General features: G+C 41.6%; 1 protein-coding gene across 4 annotated transcripts in view; it reads right to left on the bottom strand.

Moving 5' to 3' along the window:
- WAPL (WAPL cohesin release factor) overlaps positions 1 to 22245 on the bottom strand; it is a 1161107-nt gene that overhangs the window by 1130021 nt on the left and 8841 nt on the right. For 2 of the 4 annotated variants that reach the window (XM_085607315.1, XM_085607332.1), the window contains exon 2: positions 7684 to 7827. The exons of the other annotated variants lie outside the window; for them this stretch is intronic. The gene's annotated coding sequence lies outside the window, so the exon portion shown is untranslated. The remainder of the gene's footprint in view (positions 1 to 7683; positions 7828 to 22245) is intronic. 4 annotated transcript variants of the gene reach the window in all.

The following is a 22245-nucleotide window of genomic DNA, read 5'->3' on the forward strand; positions in this document are numbered from 1 at the left end:
TTCGGACTCAGCTGGCCCTGATTTGCTTAATGCTCTCCCCGATGGCTACACTATGGTAAGACAGGACAGAGAGGGCCGAAAAGGGGGCGGAATTGGCATTATATACAAGACTGCCTTTACCTGCCGTACTGAGTCTCTTCCCTCTCCTCATAACACTTTTCAGGCTATGTTTTTCTCTCTCAGTTCCTCTCCCTCAGAAACTTTTTCAGGGATTCTTATTTATAGACCCCCAGGCCCCAGATCCTCGTTTTGTTCTGACCTTTTGGAAGTTATAGAGCCTTTTCTTAACAGGCCCTCCCTTACTATTCTTGGGGATTTTAATTTCCACCTGGAAAATAGTAATTCCAGTGATACGTCCTCTCTTGTGGATCCATTGGCCTCTTTTAATCTACTCCAAAAAGTTTCTTCTCCCACTCACATTGCCGGTGACACATTAGATGGGGTGTTCACGAATGATTCTAGGTTAGAGGTGGGTCCTCTTCTTCCTCTCTCCTGGTCTGATCATTATGCAGTCTCCATGAAATTCTCTTACTGTACCTCTTATGCTCTCAGAAAAGACACTAACTGCTGGGTGCAGAAGGGAAATTTCCGGAGCCTGACTGACCAATCCCCGGGCCCCTTTATTGCTAACTTTGAGTCCTTTCCCTCACAGGATATCGACTCATCAGCACGGGAACTTGCAAATACCATTGCGAAGGCAGTGGACTCCCTGGCCCCCCTTAAATCAGTATACTGTGCTAGGAAACGTCCTACGGCCCCTTGGTATTCTGACTCCCTCAGAATTCAGAGGCAGGCATGCAGGAGGCAAGAAAGGCTTTGGAGATCCCAGCCCGATGCCGAAGGTCGGACCATACATAGAAAGCTTCTTAAAATCTACAAAGCGGCGGTGCTGGATGAAAAACAATCCTATTTCTCCAACCTCACCTCCTCTCTTACCTCCCCCGGAGACTTGTTTAAAATTGTGGACACCTTATCTCTTATTCATCACCCTGACCCTATAGTCCCTTCACAAGAACTCTGTGATCAAATCTCCTCCTATTTTCACACTAAAATTTTAAATATTCACACAGCCCTCCAGGCAGACAATCTTACACGGCCTTTCCCCTCGGTTTTGGGTAATACTGTTCCCCCTGCGGAAACTTATTCCAGTTTTCCTCCTCTTACAGCCCAGGACCTAGAGAGACTTTTGGACTCCCTCAAGTCAGGTTCGCCTCTTGACCCCTGCCCGCTTAAAATCTTAAAAACTTGTAAGGCTACCTTAATGCCCCCCATGCTGGCAGTCATGAATAGGGCCATATCCAGTGGGACTTTTCCATCCTCCTGGAAAACAGCCATTGTAAAGCCCCTTCTGAAGAAGCCCACCTTGGACCCTGAGGCCTTAAAAAACTTTCGCCCCATTTCTCTGCTTCCTGCCCCGGCCAAGATGTTGGAGGCCCACCTGAATTTCCATCTTAGCTCCTTTTTGGATAAAACCCGCCAGCTTGATCCATCTCAGCATGGTTTCAGAAGGGAGCACAGCACTGAGTCAGCCCTTACGGTGGTGGTTAACAACATCCGCGCCAAGGTCGATAGGGGTCAGACTACGCTGCTGATCCTGCTCGACCTCACCGCGGCTTTTGACACCCTGTCCCCCTCCATCTTGGCCTCCCGTCTCAGTGATATGGGGGTGGAAGGTCTGGCCCTCAGTCTGCTTACCTCCTTCCTCAGTAACAGGGAGCAAAGGGTCAAATTGGGTGACTTCCTCTCCACTGCAAGCCTTTGCATTGTGGGGTCCCACAGGGCTCTTCCCTGAGCCCGACTCTTTTCAACGTGTATGTGGCCCCACTTGCTAGGCTTGTTAGATCTTTTGGTCTGGAAGTACTCTCGTACGCCGATGAAACCCAAATTATGGTCTCCCTGTCTCAATCCATTGGATCTACAGCCCTAAATTTTAGGAACTGCATGGAGGCCGTGGCAGGCTGGATGACATCTAGTTTCCTAAAATTGAATGGGGAAAAAACTGAGATTCTGGTGTTCGGGAGTAATAACAAGGTGTGGTCAGCCGACTGGTGGCCATCGACTCTAGGAATCTGCCCCCAGCCCTCCCTGGCTGCCCGTAACCTGGGTGTCCTATTTGACACCTCTCTTACCTTTGACAAACAGGTAAATAGGACTGTTTCCACCTGCTGTGGGGTTTTAAGGGTGTTGAGAAAGCTCACCCACTACCTCACGCCAGACGCCCAGAAACTAGTCTCGGTTGCTCTGTTATCTTCGCACCTGGACTATTGTAATGCCCTCTACCTCGGGATGAACAACAATCTGGTCCACCGGTTGCAAGTGGTTCAGAACGCGGCAGCAAGGTTCGTTGTTAATGCCCCTAGGCGTTCCTCGGGAACCACGATCAGGAAACATCTCCACTGGCTACCGGTGTATGCCAGGATAAAATTCAAAACTGACCCTTATTCATCGGGCTCTCCACGACGCAGGGGCAGAGGGCATCAGGTCTCTCCTGTCCTACTACACCCCAGGCAGGGCTCTGCGATCCACCAGTCTAAAGTTGTTAACCATCCCCCGGGTTGTGAAGGCAAGGTGGGGAGGCAGGGCCTTTTTCGCCCTTGCCCCCTGACTTTGGAATGAGCTTCCCCTTGACCTTAGGAATCAGGAATCCCCTATTTTGTTTCGTCGAGCACTTAAAACTCTACTCTTCTCTGAGGCCTATCCCTAATGTTTCTTTCCTGCTACCTGACTGTTTTTACATCTTCTGCGCCTTGACGCCCTTGGGCAAAGTAGCGCAATACAAATCCCTTATCAATCAATCAATCTTTAGGAACACCTTCCTTTTTACAGACAGACTAGATATACATGCTTTGCTTCCCTTCCACCCACTCTACACCCCCTGCTGGCATCAGTGCGGCCCTTGGTAATACAGACCAAACTTTGCGGCCCCCGTGAAAATGTTTGAGAGTACCCATGGTTTAAACAGTCGTCTATTTGTTCTTTATTGATTCTTTAACCAGCGAGTTGTGTCACTTTCTAGCCAGTCGTATAGTCACTTTCTAGCCAGTCGTATAACTAGCCATCACTCTTTCTAAATTAACTACAGTTTTCACACAACGAAAGGTAGACTTGTAGAGTTAAGTCTGTTTTTACTGTCAGTAGATCCTAGAGCTAAGAATACGGACGTCCGGTCAGGTCTGTTACACACAGCATACTTGTTAACAGTTTAACGAAGAAGACTTGACATACCGGTAAGCAGGGAGTTCTCTTATTAACTGGTTACCGAATTGATATCTACGCTTTTAAGTGAATGAAATATAATCAGATATCCCCTCGCTTTCCATTCAAGGATCGGGTGAAGGGACAAGGAGGCTCCGTATTTAGAGCACCCCACTGAGAAACACAGTTCAGATGCAAATTGCACAACACTGATTTTGGAACGATAAATTGCGGATGACTTCTGGGTCAGAATTATGATCGGATTGAAGGTATGTCCGGTCCTGGAAATATATCAATAATGCATTGTTGGTTTTTAATATGGAACTGGAGTCAATTGCCTTTAACACAGTGGTTTCGATCCTCATCCGTTTCTTTCCATAGGGTATTAAACAGAGAAGATTAGTTATCGTATTATTATCCAGATTTCATATGTCATTAGCTCCCCCAAATTAGGAGAACACACTATTTTCTTTTGATTTGGTCCCTCAAAATTAGGCAACACAAGGGAAGAGTCCCCTATTTAGTTTCACTTTTGGGTCACAAGTCGGGAAATGAAAAATAAATTTATTTTATCAACATTTCCCAATATACAAAAGAAAATGTACTTCTGTTTGACAGAACTGAATCATGAATGTATTCGTTCGCTGGAGAACCTAAAGGAACTGTACTTTGCGCATGGGTTTCCACTATTTAAACACATTCTGAATTACGCCTTTGAATCAAAGGTTTGGCCCCAAATCACAATGTGGTGATGTTTAACAACACGTTTCTATAAACAACACATTACAGTGGATTTCATTGTATCTGTACTTTCCTAGCCCTGAGGAAGTCGCGGGATATCTTCCCATTAAGGTGACGAAACATGTGTTGGCTAGAAGTGATACAACTGGCTAGAAAGTCAACTCACTGGATAAAGAATCAATAAGAATAAGACTGTTTGTTTAAACTGATGTCTTTTGACTATATATACCGGAGTGTGTGCAGGAGGTTGATTCGTGATCAAGAGGTGGCCTGTGTGGTGAGCTGTTTCCAATCAGTGAGCAGGTGGCTGTGGGCAGCGTCGGAGGATGTCAGGAGGTAGTCATGGTCGGTAGATTGTGGGTCGAAGTTGCTGTAGACGTCTGATATCTTGTTATGGAATTAGGACAGAGTGTTGCAGAGGGCCTAGGAAGGACAGATCAAGTTTTGGTTGTATCTTGGGAGAAGAACTCTTCGACAATGCTGTAGGAGTTAAATAGTGTGGTTGGTGCTAGCCTCAATGCAGTTGGTTAGAGCGTCCTAGGCCTTCTTGAGATGTTGGTGGTATTTGCTGATGGCGGCCAGAAGAGAGTTCCATGGTTTTCATAGCAGTACGGAGAAGGCAGCTTTATTGAAGTGTTTGTTCTTGAACTGGGGAACGATTAGCCGAGGGGACATCTTAGAGTGGATGGTCCTGATATGAGAATCTTTGCAGCTGTCCTGTGATAAATGGTAGTCCCTACCATGGGGAGCCCTGTGGCCAAAGCAGGGTGCCTTCAAAGCATTTTTGCTCAAACAGATGCCCATGTAATTAAATAAATAAATCATCGATATAAATGTTAAAAAGCTGCTGACTGTAGGCAGCCAGTGAACAGCTGGGCAAGGTGATGTAATGTTATGCCATTCGCAAAGATGTCAGATGTCTTCCTTCTGTATTATGAAATCTTTGGAGTCTTAAGAGTTGTAGGGGGAACACAGCCCCTAGATAGAGTCCACTTGCATAGTCTAGGTGAGACTTGACATGGGTATGTTGGCTTGGAGCTTCTGTGGGAAACCCAGAGGAAGGAAGATGCTTTTAAGAGCTTCCATAGTGTAGAACTTGCTTCTTATAACAAAGTTTAGGTGTGGACCAAGGAAAGGATAAAGTCCACGATCTCTCCCAGATTTCTTACTCCAGTCAGTGCAATTGGCAGCAGACCCAGTTGCTGGTTTCAGATAATTGTATGCTGGCAGTTCCCCAAAGGTCAGTATCTATGTTTTGGGTGAGTTTACAGTGGTTTCTTTGGCACCCATAATACGACAGCTCAGAGATTGCGCTCTAGTCCTCAGTTATTTATAGGTTTTTGAGAGGTGGTCTTAAGATGGTCTGAGCGTCATCATGGTTATAGCAGATTAGGTTGAAAGGCGTAATCAACTCCGGCAGAGGGCTGAGGCAGATGCTATTGAGGGAAGGGGATATGACAGAGCTAAAAGTATGCCAGAGTCCATGCCTACAGGAGGTAATGTAAACAGAGGATTGAGATGATTCTATGTATTGAACAATCCAGAGCACTACACGTAAAGTATTTGTGATCAGTCAATATTGCGGATCCAGTTTAATTAGTATAAACACATCAAAACAGCAAAATTTTAGACAAAGCTGTTAATTTTTTATGGATTGTCTAAAATTGTGCTGTTTTGATGTTTATATTAATTTAAAAACTGGATCTGCGATATTGACTATCAAAAATACTATGTTTAGTGCTCTATATCTGTATATATGTGAAAATTCTATTTCCACATATGAACTCTCACTACTATGATGCCATAGTGTTTATTAATTTGAGCACACTATACTAAATGTTCTGTACTTTTTTAGAAACTTGGCAGTCTGATTACCACTGCCATCGTGTCCATTCTTCGATGATCCTATTTGTTGGTAATATAGGACATCGGTCATCGGTCTACGGTGGTTCCTTTAGTTACAAGTTCAATTAATCTCTGGAGGGGGGATAAGGTGGTGGACTTTGTCAAAGGCAGTGGACAGAGGCAAGAGTGGAAACTCCGTTTCTGTCCACCGTACTCTTCAGGTCATACCAGATGGTGTGTGCAAAAAACAGAACTTCCTACACTTATATAATTCTTAAAGGCAATATGTCCACTAGATAAGATAGAACCCACAGACAACGGTGTACAAAGCAGTATTACTTCATTTTTTCATTGTTTTTTCTGGACACATATACACATATATTTGGAAATATCTCTTGATGCATAGAGTGCATGTAGCATCACAATAATGGAACACAATTGTAACAATCTAAGACAATATACAATCATGACATTTTTTTAAAACATATATACAACATAAATTACTAAACAATCAAGACAATAGGCCTGAAAAACACAAAGACAACAATGTAATAGTGGTTAAAACCATAAGTTGTAAGGTATAAACATGAGACCAGCGCCAACGCGCGTTTCAGAGCTCATATGTGGCTTTTACAGGCTCCTTCTTCAGGGCGTGTTTAGGTGGTCTTTCAAAAAAACCAAGGCTTCGAGGCCTAGTTTGGTGTCCAACCTCATACGATAAAATTACAAATTCAACATTAACAGCCGTTGGTCTGTGGGTAAAAAGAACCTCAATAAGTAATTATGATAATCATTTAATTTTTCAATTTTTTAGGGAGGGTAGAAGGAGCTTAATCAGAGAATAAAGAAATTAGAAACTCATATAGACCCGTGATCAAGAACGGTCACCAAGAAAGGAAAAAATTGTGAGGAAGTAGAGATCCAAGTGCCAATCACCTAAATACGCAAAGAAGGACTGTTAGAATAAATATATAAACACATACTTGTCATACAACGACTTTTTTGTAAGAGGATACCAGATGGGCAGCAACTTCGTTCTTAGTTTTAACTTTTATGAAAAAGACTGGAGAAATAAATGAAAGAAAAAAGACAATGACCCTTTAGAAATCTAAGGACATAACAGGTACATAAATGTATATCTGGGAAGTTAAGTGTGAGGGTTTGGAAACCTCTGAGAAGTGGCCAGAACTAGCCTGTAGATATAAAACGGGTTCTTATTAAAAGGTAGGAAGAGTTACCTACCAAACCTATACCCGTGATTCAGGGGATATAACAAACCTACGTCTAATAGCATGTTTACCAAGAGTAGTACAGTGACATGTTTTATTCTAAAAATAGATTAGAACTAAGCATATAGATGGAGATAAATTATCGTAATATATTAACGCAAGGTCTTATCAAAAATGGAAAGGGTTACCAGCCGCTGCTGTACCCGTGATTAAGGTTTATGAGACTAACCTGCGTTTAACTGCACATTTAACAAAAAATATAGTCAGCGAACATGTTTTATTCTAAGGGTATGCCTAGGACTAAAAACATGAATGGCGATTAACTGTGATAATATGTTCGAGCAACGATATGGGGGTGGCGCGTTAGGCTCGGTGGGCTAAAGGGTGAAAATTACTAACCCAATAACTTACTCAGCTAGGTTATCATCGGGTGTGGTGACAGTGTTCAAGTCAATGGGCTTCAAAGACGGTAACTGAATTTATCCAGATTGATTGTGCAGAGACTTAATAGTACCAAAGGAATTGGATATGAATAGTCACGTTGTTAGCAATAACCTGAAAGTATATAGTGAACAAACTGTGTGAAAGAAAAAAAAAAAAAGAAAAAAAAAAAAAAAAATCGCACGATGTATTAGTAAGGTTGACGTAATTGTATACACTATAAACTGCTTACCAAACTGGGTCATAACTGACCACGTTAGTAGTGTCCGAACCTGGATGTATATAGAATCAGTCAGGGGGATTTCTTATTAACATTCGTAGTCCCGTCGCGGTGTAATAATAAAAGGATATGGATAATCGCCGGGTTATACCAGGCCTGAAAGTATATAAAACAGACTTTATTACAACATGAGGGAAATAATTACAGGTTATAGCCTCTAGTAGTTAGATAGACGGTACATAATATACTTGAGTAGATTTCTATGCAATAATTCGACAAGCCGGTATTTTTAGGAAAGTGGAAAAGGGACTGGACGAATGTGGTACGAACCATTTGAGTTATCTTTAAAACAAGAAATACACGTTGTGTACAATACGCATAGACTGATAGCGTGAGCTTAATTCAAAAGAATAATCAAAAGACTTCTGAACGCGTCGATAAAGTCCTTACCGGAGATTTCTCAAAGTTACGAGTCACAGGTCCCGCTGCTGCCGCTCTCTGCATAGAACGGTATGAGCTCTGGCGTCTTCCTTATATGGAGGACCAGGAAGTGAAGAAAAGGGGTCATAGACACTAAGGAGGGACTCAGAATGTCTGTAAGGGAGATGGTGGCCTGCAAGTATTTTTTTTTTTTTTAATTCAGCAAGTCATAGGTCGGATTAAATGTGGCTTTTAATCAATCTGGCTAATGGATATTAGTCAATATCTGACAGGTTCTGCTGAACAAGGTTCATTTTGTTGAGCACCAGATTTAGGAGGTCTAGTGGTCCGAAATGCATGTACCCGAGAGAGTTTTTTTGAGTGGTGGTGATTGTTTAGAATTGGGTTTTTCAAGGTTTCAGTGATGTGGTAGCAGTTGCAGAGAGAAGGATGTTCTTGAAGGTTTGAATGGGACAGAAGTCTGATGGCGAACCCAAGAAAAGCCACTTGCTTTGACCACAAACTACAACGGACCTGAATGTGGGAGACAAAGAACGGATTGACTCGGGGCAGGGTGTGATGTCTGCCAGTAAACCTAGTTGTCTTAATCTTGGTTTGAGTGGCCTAGATGTGAGATATTGTACTCATGGAATGTTTAAAGTGTAATCTAAGATGCATCTAGAAATGCAACTGCAAAAGCTCTATTGTTTGGAAGGAGCGGAGTATCACCAGGAAGAGCAAGAAAAGGTGGGTGAAGAGGAGGGCATTTTATCCTCTCACATTCCTTTGTGGAAAAGCTGTCAACCCAAGCTTGGAAGCCATATTTTAAGCCACAGTGTTTAACAATATTGCTTCCTTACATATTTTGAAGTGGACAATTTGCCACTAATTTCACCAAAACTCCCTTAAAGGGTAAAACAAAAAATATCTAGCAATATTTAATTAAAGTCAGGAATGAGTAGTATCATTGGTCTAGTGTGTTCTATGATGCATGACTTGCTAAAACTTTTGAGTAAAATGCCTTAGTATAAAAACTGTGTCCGTTTTTAACCACAGACACCACCTTACAGAGCATTTTTTTACGCAAAGCTGAAAATTAATTTCCCTAACACATCTATTCAAATTTGATCTACATGTTTTAGAATGTGCTACATCAAACACATTTCTATGAAAAATTCTGACATCAAAAATACTCACTGGGGAAAAATACCATACTCGCAAAATACAATAAAAAAACCAGGAGCTAAAAAACACAAAATCGACAGCCCTTTCAAAACGTTTCCCTGAGATGATCACAAGCCAGTATTCAGCATCATGATACCATCACTCAAAATAAAATTCTGCCTATGTTCCTGTCAGAGCTCTAGCAACCATATGTCTGATATCACCCCCACTTCTGCAACCAATGTACCAAGCTTGCCAAGTATTGGACAGAGAAAGCACAACACCTTCAAAAAATGACTTGCTATACCAAACTAAGTGGAATGACCACAAGGCGTTGAAACTCCTACTGATCATAGATGAGCTTAAAGAATCCATAACAGGCATGCAGTCTTGGAAAACCCCTGTGGCAAACGGGTTATTGAATTAACTCTTTAAGCAAATTCCCTTGTTAACATTCCATGTTCTGAACACAATTTGTGAGGCCAATGGGCAGGCTCCATCAGAGGACCGGAATTGATCACAATGTTGGGCATATTGAAACCTGGATTTCATCTTCATGAAAGTGCATAGTACCGCCTATTCTCCCTCCTTAACGCAGAGGTCAGAAACTATTGCTACGGACATGGCAAACAGGTTAGATAAATTAATAATCTGCCTGGTTCACAAAGATAAAATCCATTTTATACTAGGTCACAGCATGAGACACTCAATCTTATTTTCTGATTAACCTGGTCAGTTCCAGAAGTTTCAGCAGAGCTGCATATTTTATAGAATTGGTTAACCATAATTTACCCACCTTAAGAGGGAATACATAACCAACGTTTAGCTTTTGGACGAATTAAACAAATCTATTAATTTAGCAATCGCATGGTGATCAGTATTAAACGGATAGTTCTCACCGAGGGAATAGAATAAAAGCGTTGTTTTATGTTAAAGCATCATAATCTAGAATGTTTTTATTTTTATTTCTCAAAAACGCAAAAGCCACTAAAATCTGCAAGTAAATAAAATAACAAAAACAAAAAACACAAAAAGGGTTGGGTATACGATCAAGGAACTTCCAGCCATAACGCTAGGATGCCACTAACTGCACATGACAAGCATTTACAATGCAATGGTCTCAGCATTGGTAAAGTTAGAGCTATTGGCATTGCTCATGACATTATTTTTGCTTATGTTTTTTGTTTTTAAAACATTTAAAGAAACGGCATGGTCATGAGCAATGCCAATAGCTCTAACTTTAACAATGCCGAGACCGTTGCATTGTAAATGCTTGTTTTTATTTTGCGTCCCTTACTTCACGGCCCTTATGCCACACCGACACCCCTGCCTGCCCGTCCGCTCCGCCTCTTGTAGCAAAGACCGGCCGCTACTGGTAAATACAGGGCAATAAAAACAAAACAATACTAAATTGAACTGTGAGTAGAGTCTGCTGATTCCCCCGCTAGTTTGTCAGCATCCAGGTTAACACAATAACTGTTGTCTACATCCACTCCAAACCAAAACACATGGGTAAAAGACATTATCATTTACAACACCAATAGCTCTAACTCTCGCAAATGCGAGACCCATTGCATTGCAAATGCTTGTTGAATTCTGGGATTTGCTGTTGCGATTTTTGAGTGGGTTCAAAAAGGCTACAAACCCCAGAATGCAAAGCAAAAACAATGGACTGGATAAGCTATTCACGCGTAGACCTCTGGTAAAGGGAGTGGAATGTAATGGAGATGTCAGAAAGTAAACAGAGACCTGTTCACTTTCACTTCTTACAACTGGTTTCATGACCCCTGAGAGGAGTGGAAGCAAGGCCACTGCAAGCAGATCCAAAACTTTCCCATAATGCACTCGTTTGTAAATGAAAGTCCAAGACGGGAATCTTGGCCCCTTGGGGTAAAAATCAGCCTATCAGCGACAGAGTAGTGTCTGCGTAGGATAGAGCAATAGGATGAGATCGTGGAGGAAGAGATAACACAGTTCTACTAGTATTAACGTTATCATTTTAAAATATTTAAGGTCTTATTTACAAGCCCCTTGCGCCGCCGGTGCGTAATATTAAGAAGTGACGCACCAGCGGCGAAATGGGCTTCTAAATAAGCTCCTTAGTTAGTGTCAAGTAGCGAAGCGTGTGAACGGCGCACCTGCCGCAGAGATCTCTGGATTCGGATGATGTCACAGGCGCGAATCCCAACATGGCCGCTCAACCGTCCTTTCTCCTGAGGCCGAGAAGCTAAATGGCAATTTCCATTGAATAATAACGGAGAATAAAACTTATAATAGAACGCAATTTAGATTTAAGCAATTATATGAGAAGCAGATTATAATTGCAGTTTATGTAACCTATACTTGGGAGTCTAGGATTCACAACACACCCCTTTAAACATAATTTATAGGCAAGGCAAAGACAAATATCCACCACCTTCCTGTGCATAAACATATAACCCGAAGGCTCTTCTCTCGGTGAAGGTCTCGGTTTCACCCTGGCTGTCCCTGTTTGTCGCTTCCCCTGAGAGGGGGCTCGGAAAATGCTAGCAAACAAACTGCGCCATGTGAGCAATACCACAGTGAGTCAATTAATCATCTGTGCCAGCGCCCCCGGGGGCTCGTGGAGTAGTGTAACCACAGCAGCTCGCGGCGGGTCGGGGGATGGGGGCGAGGCGATGACGTGGGAGATAGAAGGAAGGGGAGCGCAAGGATGTGGGGACAACAGGAAACGGTGGGATGTGAGGGACAGAAGGAACCGAAAGGACAGAAGAACAAGAGGCCTTACCTGCCGGACTCCACACAGAACAAGCCGAGGGCACCGGAAGACACCACCGCTTTTCTCCGAGGCAGAGCAGAAATGCCTCGGAGAAACGCAGCGTCGTTTTCGGATTCGGGGGCGTGTTTTGCTGTTGTCTCCTCCTTGAGACTTCTTGCAAAAAACACGCCCCCCGATCCGAAAAGGACGGGGCCTGTTTGGAATGACTGACCTCTTCTCCAATGGCTGGCCAGCATTCAAGAGGCCAGCCAATGGAGAACAGGGGAGAAGAGGGGCGGGTTCAAGCCCCTCTTCTCCAAGTCATTAAATCTCGGAGCGAGACTGCGCAAGCGCAGCCGAGACCTAATAAATCAAGGGAATTTATAGGAGCCTTACATTTGGTGTTTAGAGTCCAGAACCGGCTACCCAAATGTAAAGCTGTCAAAATGTGACCACTTACGCTGGTAGTCATCCCTCAGGAAGAAAACCGAAACCGTGCCTGCATGTTGAAAGTTATCGATGCATGGCTCCAATTTTTGTCTTGTGGATCGCCAAGCGCCCTGAACACCTACCAACCATACACAAGTACAAGCAGCAGGAGAGTAGGAAGTTCTGCCTGCCTGCATCACACAAGATGGATTTGCACATAAAGCCACGCGAACATCAGATAATGGGAAAATTCACCAGCTCTTCAGATATTCTTAGGGCCGAACTTCAGTATTCAGTCAATAGAAATCATGCTAACTTTCTGTATTCAGGACGTCAGATTCACACAGTTGCGTTTTGAGTGCTGAAGCACACCTCTAGCTGGTAATTTATCCACTATATAGGAAAGTAGGTGTTTAACCAGGTTCGATCCAGCAGACGAAACGTTGTACAAATGTACCCCTGAAAACGGAAGTCCCTGGGGAAGGGCTTCAGAGAAAAAGCATTGGCAAATCCAACAGGTCTCGAATTGGGAAGCTGGTGTGATTACTATATTTTTTTTATAGTAAACACGCAATTAAAAAAAAAAATAAACATGCTGCTGCCAAAATATAGCATCAACCTGCTTGAAGTAAAACTTCCATTTGGAAAGAATTAAATATTACATATACTTATTAGATCAGTTAGGGTGCTACCTCAATCTCAGGAGTAATTAGGCAGGCAAGGGACTCATTTTTATTTGGATTTTACATCATAGAAAAAGTATTCTAATCGGTGGAAAGAAAAAGTACTATTGGCTTTCAATTACTATACCCTCAAAACTTAGTTTTAATACATAAGTGGATGAGAAAAAAAAATAAGTAAAAAGAATAAAAATGCCAGTCACAGCACTCCAATGCATTTTACTCACAGGACAAGACGCCAATGACTGAAGTCAGCTGAGCCACTGCCCCAATGCTGCAGTGGCTAGATATAAAATGGAAATGACAACTTTAAAGATCAATGGATGAAGAGCGCCGATGCAAGGCCCCGCTTTGGATCCATTAAACTTTCGTTTTTTATAGCAAATAATACATGCCCAGTACAAGGAAGCAGTTGTGATACAGAATGTAATGAATCATTTATTTCCGATTTTTTTTTTTTTTTTTTTTTTTTTTTTTTAAAGATTCCTAACCCTGCTGCCGTTCTGGGCAGAAATTATTCCTATCCCTTCAGACCTGGATAAGGAATGGGTGTGTACAGCGAAGTACTGTCCAATGTACATGGAAAAGTCTCATGTGGCTGATGCACCCCAGCTGTTGTAGAAAATATGTTGTAGCTTGTTTGTAAACTTACAAACTTGCCATTTGTAAAAATGTAGCTACGTACTTGCTTACTGGGCTTTGTAAGAAATCTACTGCGGAGTCGATTGGCCTCTGTGGTGGATAGGTCGATTCTTAAGTACTTCGAGAAACATGTACTGTTTGGGCATCCTGTGGTGCTCAGAGATCCATTTGTTTTCTAATGCCACTCTACCATGTCAAGTGTTCTGAATAGACTCAAACTCTAAAGGTCAGATTATTTTTGTCTTCGACATATTTGATTGTTTATTGTAAGTAGTATCCTTAAATACTATAGTCCTACCTTTATGTGTTATCTTGATGGAGATTTTCTTGTTGTTGGCTCTGAATTTAGGTATAAATAGTGACTGGAGGGGGCCGGCTGAAGCCTTGTGTAGGACGGCATGGAGCCGGATCGCCATATGGCTCAAGGGACCTTTAAGTACATTATGAAGAATAGCAGCTTACTGTGCATGAAACAGTGCACCCCAGTACGAATCTGCAATATATTGAGTTATCTTTAGGCTACAGAGATTTGATATAGATTAGTCAGACAGTGCACAAGTTGCTGCGTGCACCTCGCATTTACATGGCTGTTATTCGGGTAACAGTTTATAGTTAGATGGTAGTTTTCACAAAAATGGCTTTCTGCAATGGGAGCAAAACCAATTAGCAGAGTCTAGCCTTACTCGACGTCATGATGTGGATTTAAACAGTGATCTTAGCATTTCAAGAAACACCATGATTTGGCACAGAGGAATCTTTGGCACTGGCTACACGTCTGAGTTACCAGGTCCCACATTCATAAAATTCCTTTGTAAGCTGGCTACGGATCATCTGTTTCGCTACACAATAATTTCTTGGACCAGCGGTCATCCGGCCAGAACACAGAGCAACAAAGTGAGCTGGCAACATGAGCCAAATCCTGGGTTAAGAATTCTCTATAGACATGCATAAACAATCACTTTTCCTTGTTTTTTGGCTTCTCGCAGTAGCATTACCGCTAGGGTGCACCGCTAAACATTTTGTATGAAATGGTGTTCTGATGAATGCTTAATAGGTTCTCCAAGTAATGTGCACAGTACCATTAACTTCTGGAACGTAGCTTCAGAGAGAGATTACGCATGTGATATTACGATGTACATTCGGTCCTAAGTGCTTGGTTCTTTTCTCTCGTAACAATAACAGTGTAATAACTGAATGAAGCACACAAGTCCTAATTCAAGATCTCATGACATTTCAAAGCATGTCTTGGCATTTTTTGCATAAGGATAACCCTGGTTATAATTTGGGGCTATCCATAGGGTGGATGTGGATCTCATTAATACATTTGCACTTAGTTTAATTGGTGAATATGATAAAGACAACAGTATGGATTGGGCAAGGCATTGTAACTGACGGATGAGAGCTTACTTTACCTTTAATATTTCAGGTTTCCCCCTTATGTAGGACAATAGCACAAAATGCATTGGGATTTGACGAACAAATGCGTCACAACGGTTTCATATAACTTTGATGTATGCAGACTTTTTAATTTGTTTGGACTTTAACCAAAGTAAATATACAATCATTGAAAAGATAGTGGAGAAAATGCATTTGATTTATTTTGAAGACTCTATGAAGTCTACTGGAAAATAATCTTTTGCAGGAAAGAATAAAAGATTTAACAAGATATATTAACAGAAGTTTGTGAATAAATCTGTAACAGTCAGCAGGTGCAATACCTACTCTGGGGCCCAAATTGTGAAAGTCCCAGAAGGATTTTTCCCCAAAGCTTTTCAGAGCATCTTACTGTTCTTGCATGTTGCAGTACCACTACCGTAACAATTAGTTATCTTCACAGATCATTTCTGGAGGTCAAGTTGTTCTAATGCTCTACTAGCTTGAAAGTGGGGGGGGGGGGGGGTCATCTTTTGGCACGGTTTGTAACTTTACGGAGCAGATTAAGAAGTCTCTAGTCTTTTCTCACAGCAACTGTAGATTTTACCAATTCAATTTCGAGTTTAGAATGAGTGGATGAGTTACAACCAGGATTTTGAAAGGAATGAAGACGACAATACGAACTAATCCAAACGCATTTGTTTTACTTGCACAAAAATCAGGACCGTGGCTGTACCCAGTTTGTGGGCAGGAAAGATGCAGAGCAATTTATGTCCAATCATTAGGATTTGAAGAGGATGTATTTTTCCCTGGTGGAAGGTGACATCACAGATTAAAATCTTATTATAAAAGGAGAGGTGGTGATCAGTGCTAAAAATCACAAACCATTAAATAGGACTTCTTTTCCAACCAGGTGGGTGGTACAAGATGGTCAGCCTTTGAGGATTAGGTGTCCTTTTAACAACTGTCCACAGAGAGGCATGAGAATGAGTTGATTAAAGTAATCAGTTTGCTTTTAAGCAACACCTTGTGATAGGAGTACCAACCACCTAGTTTTTCTAGTCTGTTGAGGTGGACAATTTTTTCTTAGTGGAAGGATAAGATTAAACAGTGATATGGACTCTGGACAGCACCATGTTTAGGTGATTGCAGTAGCGTCACAGTTCTAGACGGAGGCAGACATGGAGGATGCATTAAAGATTGCAGACCAACTTTTCAGGAGAGTACCTTTGACAAAGTGTAGGAGATGGGGGTCTACACAGAGGAGAAAACGTGTCTGAGGTGTCTTGGGAGCGTGATCTTTGTGTTTAGGAAATAGACCTCTAGTGGTTTACAGGATGTATTGTTCAGAGACTACAGGCTATTCACGTTATACATAGTAAAGTGTCAAAGAATTGGGTTAGGTGTCCATGTTGGGGGCTTCATGTGCAGGTGTTTGGCATTATCAGGTAGACAGCACTTTTAAGGGGAGTTATTAGGGTAATGATAGATAACAAGGTCTGCAGACTTTGTACCACTTCATGAAGGTAATTCAGAGTGGAGTTGATTCGAAGTAGTTTATTAGAGAGAGTAAATAAAATGTGTTCCAGACAGAAACTATGGCAGCAAAGAAGTCATGGGTGAGAAATCATACCGGGGGCATGAACTATGCCTATGGATAGTCGAGACCTTCAGTGGACAGTCAGTTTGTGTGGTGTTTTGGGGTGACTCGATTGGACCAATAGGTTGGTTAACAGAGAGGCTATATCATGAGGTGGTGGTCGCTGCCAGGAGGGGAATTTGTCATTTACAGTATTTCGGTCTTTGTCAGTGTAGGAGTAGCTTTGCTCCAGATTGGGTCCCAACTAGCTTGATTTATACTGGTATTACATCCACTGGTCTAATTCCCCAGGAGTATTTGGGTGACAATGGGAGATAAAGGAGTGGTGGAATGGTGCAGTAGTGAGTAAAAATAGACATGAAATCTGTATAAGTGTGCTTAGTTGTGGCAGAATCTTTTAGGTCTTTTAAAGGCATCAAACTGGTATGGGTAAAAAAAGGTCGATATCAGATGAATGGATGATGATTTTCATACTAAATGGTATGCAGCTCACATTTCTGGTTATTGTAGAAATAAACCAGAAATATTGTTTTCACATTTAGGCGCAAAATCTCCCTTGGTGCAACATGAGCATGTGTGTAAACCCTTGTAACAGAAACACAATTGAGCGCAAAATCACATTGAGCTGCCACGTTAGGAGTGTGGAAACACATTTATGTGCAAAGACACCCCTGGTGTAACGTGAGCAGAAAGTAGAACAAGCATTTGCAATGCTATAGGTCTTGCATGTATGCGAGTTTGAGCTATAGGCATTGGAAATGACAATGCCTTTCATTCCTGTGTTGGTTTTTAAAACAAATAAAAAGGCATTGTTATTTCCAATGATAATAGCTTAAAGGCATATGACTGCCTTTTTTAAAGGTAAAGATCTCGCCAAGGTGACCCATGTAGGCATCAACAAATCACATGTACTAAATAAAAGTGAAAGCATGCATGGCGCGCTCAATGTTACAGGAAAGAACGTTGCAGGAAAGCCCTTGTGCCTGCAGCACCAGAAACTAATTAAAAAAAAAAATAGTGCTTACTGACAAAATAAGACGTACCGTGTAACAACCGAAGTAAAAGAGCCAGTCCTCGTGGGAGGTTACAAATGAAGACAGGGTGGTACCATGGAGGGACTAACAAGCCTATTGACTAATCAGAAACCAGCTATTAGGAAGGACAATGACAAAAGCCAATGACAAATATGGGCTGAGTGTGAGCGGGGCTTCAAGTGCATACTCTAATAAAGCATGGCTCGCAGAGCAGCGCATGCGCTGCCCAGGCTCGACCTAAAAATGTTAAGGATCATTATTCACATTTATGAGCACTAAACACATTTAGGGGCCAAGTTTCCCTTGGGGCCACATGGGTGTGGAAAAATTGACATAGTAGTAAGCACTGGCACAGCTAATAGGTCTCACCTTTTTGACACATTGGCTTTGCCGATGCATTTTTCAGATGCAATGCTGAATGGGACAAAAAAAATATTAACTGGTCCGAGGACACAGATATGCACATCCTGGTGGGCGCTTCATTCTGCATGCATACATCTTTAAGCATACACCAATTTAGTCCTTTTAACCATTCCTAGGTAAGAGGCGTCACTCAAGGCATTAAATATTTAAAAAAATACTCTTTGGTGTTAAAACTCTTGATAAGAGGAACAGCAGCAAATGGCATATGCCTGAGCCCGAAAAAATTTAAAAACTTTCAAATGAAAAAAAACAATCAAAATGATGCTAAATAAGCTATGCTCCAGCTTAGTGACTAACAGAGGAAGGAAACCATTAAGCAAATAAGAGCGACAAGAAAGGAAATCAATGGTAAGCAATGGGCTGCCTCTAAAGCTACTGTACATTTATAGATAGAATTTGTGAGGTCTATCACAAGCTTACAGCTAAAACAAAAGTGTTAAATCACTTTTTAGGTTCAACATCAGCAGGTGGATGGAAAATATGTAGCCTTAATTCACATTCTAGGCACAAAATCATATTTAAGTTAAACATCAACAGAGTTGCGTTAATACTTTTAGGAACGAAAACAAACACTGAACAGATAAACCAAATTGCAGTACACTGCTACATTGTAAATGCAATGTTTGTGTTATGAAGGTTACTTTTCTAATCACCATTACAAAATATTTAACACATTATCCCTGTGATCTGATGCAAAACATGAACGGTACTTCAAAAAAAGCAATGGCTAGACTCCCCAAACAAACTAATGGCTGAAGAGGAGTTTCCGAAAACCAATATGTATGGGTCTATGTTAAATCAAGCAAAGCGGTCTGTAGCCAGACCTATAAAAATATATCCTGACCCAGCCAAAAGCTAATGATATGACTGCAGGGAACCCAGTCATTACTAGAATCCTTTTAAGTACACACCAAACAGTGACCCAAAGCCAATAATCTGAACACACAAATACGATTGACATTTTACTACAGTTCAAAACAGAATGTAAGTTAGCCTAGTATGCATAGGAGTTCTTACAATAAGGTGGGTGAACACCTCCACACGTCACAGTCAAAAACACAATGGGGAGGTAAACTACTTATTTTAGAATGAGTAGGACGTCCGGTTCCAAGTAAAAACCTCCTTACTAATTACTAAACGGAAACTAAGGTCTACTCAGCTTTACTCAAAGAGTATACATTCCAACCTTGAGCACACTGCAGTTGCATGTTAAGATTATGAGTGGCAGAGCCCCGTCCTAAGGGCAGGAAGGGAGGAGTAATGTCTACCAGCTATTCTTAATCAAGGAGGAAGAATAATTACTTCTAGGCAACCGTGTCTTAGGAAAACAAGACAAGTGGCATCGAGGTGTCCAGTTTCCAAAATGCAAATCTTAACAGACCTGATAGAGAACTGAGAAGTGAACTGCTGCAGAATAAAAAACACAAGGGCTAGCAAGATGATGAATCATAAGTTATCCTCGTCAACCTATATAGTAGAATTCCACCATCACCTTTAACGTGTGCAGACGACACAACCCTACTGAAGAAATGAAATGCTGACTATCTTAGGTACCAACAAATGGCCAGTCAACAATTGTCCAAAGTTCAATATAATTCTTAGAAAAATGCAATTCACCTTCACAAATGATTCACATCAGTCTGCTTCATAGCTGCCAATCAGGCTTAAGACCCCTAAGAATAGAAACAGTACTTGAACATTGGGGTAGATCACCTTATCACACTGGATAGCGACATGGGTTTTTATTGGGCCTAATATACAATAGACCAAATAATTTTAACAGTTAGCCTTGCACAGAATCACTGTTGTATAATGAATCATGCCAAGGCCACAAACAGGTAAATGTGCTTAGACAAACGAAAATTGAAATAAATAAAAAAAACTTAAACTACTCATGGACCTGAAAAAGTGAGAAGGAAGAAATTGCGTTGAGCAGGTCACTACCTGTCAGGGCAATGCATACAGCCTATAGGAGTTCTATTATCTGCAGAAACTTTATATCTCAGACTCGCAGTTTGTGAACGCTCCCCCATGACAGTCTCGAAAATTAACAGCAACATTTTTAAACCAGCATTGAGAAAGCTAATAGTTCTGGCTTTGAAAAAATGTTGTATGGTAATGTGAAGCGTTACAAGTAAATAACATGGGAATTAATATGCATTAGATTAGAAACAAAGTACTGTGCAATAATATTGGTGTAGGTTAAAAGGAAAGACATATGCACTGCCAAGCCAGACCTAAAAATCCATTTAGGTTTATGACTGCAATTCTCCCATATGTGCTCCTGCCAGAGAAAGACAAACACCATAAATTATCAAGTTATATTAAGACACTTCAATAGCATTACCATGCTTATGTGTGGATTCACTGCAAGCCTGGCTGAAGACGGCTGAAATGCCAGAAACCGGTCCTAGGAAGCTTGTTTCCGGTCCAGGGAAGACATGGCTTGGCAGTTCGGCTGGACTGTTCCCATGAGGCACAGGGTCAGACTGATTTGCATATGGCCATGTCTGAACTGGGGTGGCAGAGTGGGCTAAAGAACGGTGATGGATCAAACCCAGATCTGTTGACTGGGTGTGAGTGTTTGATTGGTTCTGATGCTCCGTCCATCACCACCCCCTTTTGTACCACTTTGTTCGCCATAAGTTGGCAGGGTATGCTCAGACGTGAAGTCCCTTGCTCACTTTGACACTGGATTCAAGCAAGCCTGGATGAAGACGGCTGAAATGCCAGAAACCGGTCCTAGGAAGCTTGTTTCCGGTCCAGGGAAGACATGGTTTGGCAGTTCAGGCTGTACTGTTCCCATGAGGCACAGGGTCAGACTGATTTGCATATGGCCATGTCTGAACTGGGGTGGCAGAGTGGGCTAAAGAACGGTGATGGATCAAACCCAGATTTGTTGACTGGGTGCGAGTTTGTTTGGTTCTGATGCTCCCTCCATCACCACCCCCTTTTGTACCACTTCAATAGCATTACCATGCTTGTGTGTGTATCCCTGAAAATCCAACCTCGAGCTGCTGGATGAAAATGATTAAAGCCGTGGGTGGGGAAAGCACTTTTTATGTGGAAGAACACACCTTCTGCCAAATCAAAACATGTACTACTAAGACTCCCCAAAATGTGGGTGGAGCCAAAGCCCCTCTATAATGATGCTCACTTAATTGTCCAGCGACAGCTGTTTTGTCAAGCCAGACCACAAAAATGATCTGTACAATACAAGTCCTTGACTAAAGATTGCCATCGCGAAACTGTGATTAAATGAAGATAGAGGGCAGCCTAATCAAAGCAAAGGCTAGCAACAGACCAAGAAAACAGTATTTTTCAATTGTGTAACTCAATCAATCAAAATATCTTTATTCGGATATTGAAACATCCAAGAAAAGAACAATACATTTACACATATCACAATACAATAATATGGGCTACTAATTTTAAAATAATTAAAATAAATCATTTCTACAGAGTTTGTCCAGGACCTTAATAACAGGGTTACACTGGGACTTATGAAAGGCTGCGAATTCATAGCATTTTTAAAGTGCAGAGTGCTAACAGCTATAAGGTACGAGATACCAACACAGTAAAATTAATTAAAATGCATGATCATAGCCAGTTTAAAACAATGCTTTATAAAATAGGCTATGGCATATTAAAAATACCATAAAACATCCCAGATACACTATGCCATACAATTCATAGTTTACATACATCCTCGGTGAGGTCTACAGTTATATACCGGACATATACAACTTTAACCAAATCACCCAACCATTGGTGCCCAGCAAGCGAAGTTGCTTACACCTCACGTCTAGACTTCCTTAATTTTGCAGCTAGTCTTAAAAAGTTCACGGTGCAAAACAAGGTAAGGGGTTCCGAGGAGAGTTTTAAGTATAAGAGTGCTACCCTAACTTGAGTAAATTTATTCACTCTTAGGATGGTTTTTAAGAAAACAGCCCGCGGGTATTCATAAAATGGACAAAAGAATACAAAATGGAGGGTGTCCTGCGGAGATCCCAGATCGCAGCCGCAAGGACCCTTTGATCCAATATCTCTTGTGAACCCCGCGGGAACAGC

This window comes from Triturus cristatus, chromosome 1_2 (assembly GCF_964204655.1).
Source record: "Triturus cristatus chromosome 1_2, aTriCri1.1, whole genome shotgun sequence".
NCBI classification, from domain to species: domain Eukaryota; kingdom Metazoa; phylum Chordata; class Amphibia; order Caudata; family Salamandridae; genus Triturus; species Triturus cristatus.